We start from the raw sequence: 7,474 nt of genomic DNA, 5'->3' as shown, positions 1-7,474 counted from the left end.
AGGCTATGGTTTTTCCAGTAGTCATGTATGTATGTGAGAGTTGGACCATAAAGAAAGCTGAACACCAAAGAATTGATGCTTTTGAACTGTGGTGCTGAAGATTCTTGTGAGTCCCTTGGACTGCAAAGAGATCCAACCAGCCCATCCTTAAGGAAATCAGTCCTGAATATCCATTGGAAGGACTAATGTTGAAGCTGAAACTCCAATACTTTGGCCACCTGATCCAAAGAACTGACTCATTGGAAAAGACCCTGATGCTGAGAAAGATTGAAGGCGGGAGTTCTCAGGGGATGACAGAGGATGAGATGGTTGGATGGCATCACCAACTCAATGGAAATGAGTTTGAGTAAACTCCGGGAGTTGGTGATGGACAGGGAGGCATGGCATGCTGCAGTCCATGAGGTTGCAAAGATGACAGAGGATGAGATGGTTGGATGGCATCACCAACTCAATGGAAATGAGTTTGAGTAAACTCCGGGAGTTGGTGATGGACAGGGAGGCATGGCATGCTGCAGTCCATGAGGTTGCAAAGAGTCGGACACGACTGAGCGACTGAACTGAACTGAACTGGTGCACTCCTTTCCCAATTTGGAACCAGTCCGTTGTTCCATGTCAGGTTCTAACTGTTGCTTCTTGATCTGTATACAGGTTTCTCAGGAGGCAGGTAAAGTGGTCTGGTATTCCCATCTCTTGTAGAATTTTCCAGTTTGTTGTGATCCACATAGTCAAAGGCTTTAGCATAGTCAATAAAGCAGAAGTAGATGTTTTTCTGGAACTCTCTTGCTTTTTCAATGATCCAATGGATGTTGCAATTTGATCTCTGGTTCTTCTGTCTTCTCTAAATCCAGCTTGAACATCTGGAAGTTCTTAGAGTACTGCTGAAGCCTGGCTTGGAGAATTCTGAGCATTATTTGGCTCAAAATACAATCAACTTTACATAATACATCTACTTTATATAATCTACTTTTATCAGGCTGAAGGGAGGGAGCCACTAAGAGAGTAACTTGCCCAACTTCATCCAGCTGGTAGACGATGGGGCAGGGATTTAAATCTAGCTATTTGTTGTTGTTCAGTCACTAAGTTATTCTGATTTTTTGAAGCCCCATGGACTGCAGCAAGTCAATCTCTTTTGCCCTGCACTATCTGCTGGAGTTCGCTCAAACTCATGTCATTGAGTTGGTGATGCCATCCAATCATTGTATCCTCTCTTGCCTCCTTCTCCTCCTGACCTCAATCTTTCCCAGCATCAGGGTCTTTTCTAAGGAGTCGACTCTTCACATTAGGTGGCCATCGTATTGGAGCTGCAGCTGCAGCATCAGTCCTTCCAATGAGTATTCAGGGTTGGTTTCCTTTAGGATTGATTGATTTCATCTCCAAGGAGTCCAAGCAACTCTCAATAGTCTTCTCCAGCATCACAATTTCAAAACATCAATTCTTCAGTGCTCAGCTTCTTTATGGTCCAACTCTCACAGCTATACATGACTACTGGAAAACCCATCTTTTGTCCCTGCTTTTTAATATGCTGTCTAGGTTTGTCTAAACTTTCTGTTTAGAAGGTTATTGGTTCAATAAATGTTATGGTATTTTGTTTAATAAATGTAGGCAAATCCAAATTCTCTCTTCTCGTATGAACTTATATAGCAATAGTCACATTAAAGTGATTATTGATACAATCAAATTAGTATTTGCCATGGTTGTTACTCTTTTCTACTCATAATATTCCTTTATTCTCCTTTTAATATCTATAGGATCAGTAGTGATGGCCCTTCTTTCATTTCTAGTATCAGTAATTTCTGTCTTCTCTTTTTCTTAGTTAGCTTAGCTGGACACTTATCAATTTCATTAATCTTTTTAAACAACCATCTTTTAATGTCATCATTCCTGTTTATAATTTTATTGATTTCTGCTTTAATTTTTATTACCTTTTCTTCTGCTTACTTTATTTTTCCTCCTTTGTCTAGTTTCCTAAGATGGAAGACTGAAGACAAAAGGAGAAGGGGGTGACAGAAGACAAGATGGTTAGATAGCATCACTGACTCAGTGGGCACAAATCTGAGCAAACTCCAGGAGAAAGTGGAAGACAGAGGAACCTGGTGTGCTGCCGTCCACGCGGTTGCAAAGAGACAGACACGACTTAGTGACTGAACAACAACAACAAAGATGGAAACTTAAATGATTAATTTTAGATTAATTTTTTTCTAATATATGCATTCAATGCTATAGATTTTCCTCTAAGCAGTGCTTTTACTGTATACAACAAATTTTGGAAAATTGTATTTTCACTTTCATTTAGTTAAAAATAAGTTAGAATTTAAGAGTTCTTTAGCTTACACGTTACTGAGAATTGTGTTGTTTAACCTCCAAGCATTTCAGGATTTTTCAGCTATTTTCTGTTGATTTCCAGTTTGATTCCACTGTGAACTGATAGCATGCATAGTGTGAGGTCTATTTTTTTTTTTATTTGTTAAGGTGCATTCTGGGACCCAGCATGCAGTCTATCTCAGTGAATGCTCTGTGTGAAAGAAAGGAAACACTTTATTATTCTGTCGGGGGAATTAGTCTATAAAATCAATTATATCATATTGATTGATGGTGCCATTCACTTCGGCTGTGTCCTTTCTAAATTTCTACCAATTACTGAGAGAAGGATGTTAATGTCTCCAACTGTAATAGTGAGTTCTATTTCTCCTTTCAGCTTCCGAAAAAAGAACTTCTTTCAGAAGTTCTGAAAGAATTTCTAAAGTTCTGCTTCTCCCTTCAGCTTAATCAATTTTTGCCTCACGTATTTTGATACTTTGCTGTTGGGTACATACACATTAAGAATTATGAATTCTTAGAGAATTGAGCTCTTTATCATTATGTAATACCTCTCCTCTCTTTATCTGTGTTAATTTTCCTTGCTCTGAAATTAATGTTATTAATTTTAATATAAATTAATAATTTATTGATACAAACTAATGTTAATAATATTAATATTTCTTTGCTCTGCTTTGTCTGAAATTAATACTACTACCTCAGCTTTCTTTAGATTGGTGTTATCGTGGTATGTCTTTCTCCATCTCTTTACTTTTAACCTATCTATCTTTACTTTTAATCTATCCAGCCTATGTTTAAAATGAGCTTCTTATGAACAAAATATAAGAGCTTGTTTTTTTTAATCCACTCAGACACACAATCTGTTTTTTTCAGTTGGTGTATTTAGACCATTGACATTTAAAGTGATTATTGATATAATCAAATTAGTATCTGCCATAGTTGTTACTCTTTTCTATTCATTGCCCTTCTTGTTTCTTTTTTTTCTCGTATTTTTTTAATCTTTTTTTTTGTTTTAATTGAGCATTTTATATAATCCCATTTTTTGTACTCTCTTAGGATATTAGTTACACTTTTTTATTTAATTTATTCTTTTAGCAGCTGTCCTATACATTTATTCATCCAAGTCCTTTTCAGATACAACTATACAATCTCATGGGTAACGCAAGCACTTTATAACAGGGTATCCCCAAGCCCTCCCTCTCATCTCTGATAGCATCACTGTCATTCATTTCACTGTGCATGACCTACAAGCACCAAATACCTTGGTTCTACTAGTATTTTGAGCAAACTACTATCTGTTGGATCAACTGAAATTTTAAAAAAAGACATATTACTATTATTTATTCCTTCTCTAATGCTCTTCCTTTCTTTATGAAACCTAAAGTTTCAGAACTATATCATTTTTCCTTCTAAGAACGTCTTTGGCTGGGAAAGGGGTGGGAGCAGGTTGCAGAGGGAGGGTTCCTGACGAACTTCTTTTAAGACGAAAGCAGGTCAGGCTTCCCTGGTGGCTCAGTGGTAAAGAATCCGCCTGGCAATGCAGGAGATGCAGGTTTGATGCCCAATCCAGGAAGATCCCACATGTCGCGGAGCAACTAAGCCTCACAGTTATCAAGCCTGTGCTCTAGAGTCCAGGATCCACAACTACTGACCCCAGGTATCACAACTTCTGAAGCCGGTGCACCCTGGAATCCATGATCTGCAACAAGAGAAGCCACCGCAATGAAAACCCCAAACAGCGCAACTAGAGAATAGCCCCCACCTGCCACAGCTAGAGGAAAACCCACACTGCAATGACGATTCAGCACAGCCAAAAACTAATAAATAAATTTTAAAATTTTTAAAAATAATGTGGGTCTACTGGCAACACATTCTCATCTACCACTAATCAACCAATCATTAACTGGACAAATTATTTAACTTGTTGCTTTCTGCAACTTCTACAAATAAAAAATTATCATCAAGCAAGCATTTTTCCTGTTCTGAAATTCCAGAATTCTAAGCACAGTTTTATCGGTTCAATTCAGTCGCTCAGTCCTTGAGACAAATAGGGTGAATATTAATGGGAAACATAGAAGAGATTTTGTTTAAAATGAAAAACACCTTTTATGCAAATAATCATTCCTTCAAATAGTTATTTCATAAATATTACTTCTCAAATACCAGCTTCTCTTAAAGTGAAACTCATTTAAATGCCTCTGCTTTTCCTGTATCAGTAAGTACAGAAAATCTACAATGTAAAGGTCAGTAAACTGTGGACTTTAGGGAAAGGTTTAAAATTTTTTTAACTAAAAAACGAGCTGGAACATTTCCAATATTTTCATTTTGCTTTAGTGGCCAGCAAATACATTTGGACCCAGAATTTACTCTGGAGCATGGATGTTGGAAAAGTCTGACTTAATGAAATGGAAGGGAAAGGAAAAAATCGCAGTAGGATAAATTAACACAGTAAGCCAATATAGTTGATCCTTGAAACTGTGAATTTAGCATTGAAGTTTCAGTAGACTAACGATCCTAAAGTCTGCATCCTGTAGTAATAGATAACTTTGCTAAAACGTTAATTTTTCAGAATCCTGTGCCCCACATGGCTGTGCATGAGCCAACCATCCAAATCCCACAGTAGCCTCTTCAGTCTTTGACGTGTCACTGTGCACACATGCATTCTCATATGTACTATGCTTCATTTAGGGAGGAATTATATGCTACAATCTGTTGCTGTTGCTTAGGCTCAAGTTGCCTCCGATTCTTCTGCCACCCCTGTAGCCCACCAGGCTCCTCTGTCCACGGGATTTCCCAGGCAAGAATACTGGAGTGGATTGCCATTTCCTTCTCCAATATGTTACAATGGTAATTAATAACTAGGGATCCATGAATGTCTCTAGGAGATCTCAAAAAAAAAAAAAAAATGTTTTACTCTATTTTAAAGAGAAAAAGAAATAGGTAAGAATAGATATAGATTTTTAAAATAATTTTTTTAAGTGGTACAAGCTACTGTGAGTAATACAAAGCTCCATAGTTTCTTTTCGCTATGTCAGTTAAGACTTTTCCTGTTGCAGGTAACAGAGACTCAACTCAAACTGGTACCAGCAAAGAGTTTTTGGTTTGTTATTGAAAAGTTTCAGGATGGTTTTCGGGCATGACATGAGCCTGGAACCCAAATGGTGTTATCAGGATGACAGCTTCCTTCCCTCTCGGCCCTGCTCTCACTGTTGTTCATTCTCGTTCTCCACTTGGCATCTGGGTTCCCATCCTCCCAGGTGTCTTCCAGCCGAGAAGACAGTGCCATTTTTTAACCTCCTTCATGAGTCCTGGAATCACACTGATTGGATCAACTTGGGTCACTGTCCACTCCTGATTACTCAGGCATTGTTCATATGTGCCACCTCTGGGGCCAGAAGGGAGCCCCACCCAATCCACAATCCATAGGGTTGAGTCACAGAGAAAAGATTCACCAGAGGAAATTCAGGATGTTCTGACCAGGAGGAAGAGCAAATGTGTGATGGGTGACCAGAACAGTCACTGCCGCCTATGGGTGTTTAATACTGAAGTAACCTGTGGCTGCTATGGGGGAGAGCTGGGTCCTAAACAACCATACTTTCAGTATAAGGCTCTCCTGTTTGGAAAGCAAGGGAAGGTCCAGGGCTTTGGCGAACACAAGGGTTCCAGGAACTGTGGCAAAGAGTAGCTGTTCCATGGCTTTCCCAGGAAAAACATCCTAACATCTCTTGAGGATCTGTTGCTTCTCTGTGCTCAGAAATTTAACTATTAATGTAATTGTCAGAGAAATCCTGCTGACAGGGAAGCATTCTGTCTGAACTGGTGACCACATTTTTTCATTAAGCCAGCTTTTAGTGAATTCAACCCGTGAACAACACGAGTTCTTCGTACATACAAAGATTCTTTTCAGTAAATGTGTACCACAGTACCACACAGTACAAGGCTGACCGAATCCAAGAATAAGGAATTGGGGATTTGGAGGGCCAACCATAAACTTACACATGGATTATCCACTGTGAGGAGGGTCGCACTTCTAGCCTCCACATTATTCAAGGGTCAATCACACTTTCAAATTTATTTGTTAACGTGTTTATTTTTGTATTACTAGCAAGACCCAGGACTGCCTACATTTATCACATGCTCATTTTCGTATAAACACATCTTGGGATAAACAGACAAATAAATTTTATGGGGGATAAACCTATTTTATGTTATCTGAATGTTTGGACTAGCATTAAGCTACGCAGAAGACTGATCCTGTGCTTTAAATTGCCGGCCTTAAACTTACTTTAAACTTACTTGTATCTCACAAGGGTGAGTGACTCAGCGTGTGAAGATCACTGGCCTAAGCCCATGACCTGCAGAGCACCATTTTGTCCATCTCACTGGGAAGGGAACTGGGCACCAGAGTGACACGAAGGGCTGCGGAGACAGATTCAGAGTTAACCCAGCTCCACTCTGTGACCCAAGGCAAGTTACACAGTCTCTCTGTGCCTCATTTCTATCTGTAACATAAGGATAAAACAGCTCTTACCTCAAAGGACTGTGGTAGAATTAAATGAGATAATTCATGTTTAATATTTAAATCAGCAGTTGATATGTAGTATTTCATAATTATTAATGAAAGAAAGTGAAAGTGAAGTCGCTCAGTCATGTCCGACTCTTTGAGACCCCATGGACTGTAGCCCACCAGGCTCCTCCCTCCATGGGATTCTCCAGGCAAGAGTACTGGAGTGGGTTGCCATTTCCTTCTCCAGGGGATCTTCCCGACCCAGGGATCGAACCCCGGTCTCCTGCATTCCAGGCAGACGCTTTAACCTCTGAGCCACCAGGGAAGCCCATAATTATTAACATATACCTATATATATTGGTCTTCATGTTTCTCTTCTCTAAGTTTTTAAGCTCTGTTTATAACGACATAACTTGCCCACAGTTCATCCAAGTTCAATGTCAATCACTCACCATATATATTACAAAATGGAAACTTATGCACTTGGAATTGGAACTAAAAATTGACAAATAAAGTATCTTTTATTTTATATACAAATATATAGCACTGACTGTGTTGAGGCTGTTATTAAATACTTCACTATATCAAACAATTTAATCCTCATAATAATTTTATGAGGTAGGTTCTACTATTATCCTAACTTTATAGATG

At 38.8% G+C, this 7,474-nt stretch overlaps 1 long non-coding RNA gene across 1 annotated transcript; it reads right to left on the bottom strand.

Annotated features, from left to right (window-relative positions):
• Positions 1–3,376: 3,376 nt before the first annotated feature.
• On the bottom strand, positions 3,377–7,354 carry LOC132345137 (uncharacterized). Its single transcript, XR_009494278.1, has 2 exons — positions 6,613–7,354; positions 3,377–4,015 (listed from the first exon to the last, which is right to left on the bottom strand). It is a non-coding gene; the product is annotated as an uncharacterized lncRNA (long non-coding RNA).
• Positions 7,355–7,474: the final 120 nt, after the last annotated feature.

This window comes from Bos taurus, chromosome 4 (genome assembly GCF_002263795.3).
Source record: "Bos taurus isolate L1 Dominette 01449 registration number 42190680 breed Hereford chromosome 4, ARS-UCD2.0, whole genome shotgun sequence".
In the NCBI taxonomy this organism is placed as follows: Eukaryota; Metazoa; Chordata; class Mammalia; order Artiodactyla; family Bovidae; genus Bos; species Bos taurus.
This window is presented reverse-complemented; position numbering and strand designations above follow the sequence as displayed.